The following is a 1,308-nucleotide window of genomic DNA, read 5'->3' on the forward strand; positions in this document are numbered from 1 at the left end:
GGTTGCAGCCATCATTGTTGTTTGGCAGGTCTGGGCTGGATTCGAACCTGCCACCTTAGGTATATGTGGCTGGAGCCTTAGCCACTTGAGCCACAGGTGCTGAGCCCCATTCATTGTTTATCCATTTATCTCTTGATGAATATTTGAGTTGTTTCTACCTTTTGGGTATTGTGAATAATGCTTCTATGAACATGGATATATATCTTCAAGTCCTTGCTTTTAATTCTCTGATCCAAGAAATTAGACCCAACTCTGCTTAGATTCTGATTTCAGAGGAGATTGGTGCGTTCAGGGTAATGGCCGCTAGACTCTGCTTTTAGTTCTTTCAATTTTTTTGGTATATACCCAGGAAAGGAATTTCTGAGTCATATGGTAATTCCATGTTGAACCTTTTTTTTCTTTTCTTTCTTTTTTTTTGCAGTTTTTGTCTGGGGCTGGGTTTGAACCTACCACCTCTGATATATGGGGCTGGCACCCTACTCCTTGAGCCACAGGTGCCGCCCTGAACCTTTTTTTTGTGACAGAGTCTTATTCTGTTGCCCAGGCTAAAGTGCCCTAGTGTCAGCCTCACTCACTCCTGGGTTCAGGCAATCCTCCTGCCTCAGGCTCCCAAGTAGCTAGGACAACAAGTACCCCCCACAATGACTGGCTAATTTTTTGTATTTTTATTTATTTAATTAATTTATTTATTTAATGTTTTGCAGTTTTTGGCTGGGGCTGGGTCACCTTTGGCATATAGGGCCGGCGCCCTACTCCTTTGAGCTACAGGCACTGCCCTTTATTTTTATTTTTTGAGACAGTCTTACTATGTTGCCCTCGGTAGAGTGCCGTGGCATCACAGCTCACAGCAACCTCAAACTCTTGGGCTCAAGCAAGCAATTCTCTTGCCTCAGCCTCTCAAGTAGTTGGGACTACAGGTGGCTGCCACAACGCCTGGTTATTTTTTTGTTGCAGTTGTTTTCAGGCCTGGGCCAGGTTTGAACCCACCACCCTTGGTGTACGTGGCCAGTGCCCTGCTGACTGAGCTACAGGCACTGCCCAATTTTTGTATTTTTAGTAGAGATGGGATCTCACTATTGCTCAGGCTGGTCTCAAACTACTGAGTTCAAGCAGTCCTTCTGCCTTGGCCTCCCTGAGTGCTATGGCTCATTAAGCATGAGCCACCGGACCCTCCCTGAACTTTAAGAGATGGGAGTCTTATTCTCAGGCAGGACTTCAATTCTTGGGCTCAAAGGATCTTCTGACCCCAGCCGCCTAAGTAGCTGGGACTAAAGCATTCACTACCATACCTAGCTTGATTTTTTTTTT

Source organism: Otolemur garnettii, unplaced genomic scaffold (genome assembly GCF_000181295.1).
Source record: "Otolemur garnettii isolate 467f Iridium unplaced genomic scaffold, OtoGar3 scaffold00184, whole genome shotgun sequence".
Lineage (NCBI taxonomy): Eukaryota > Metazoa > Chordata > Mammalia > Primates > Galagidae > Otolemur > Otolemur garnettii.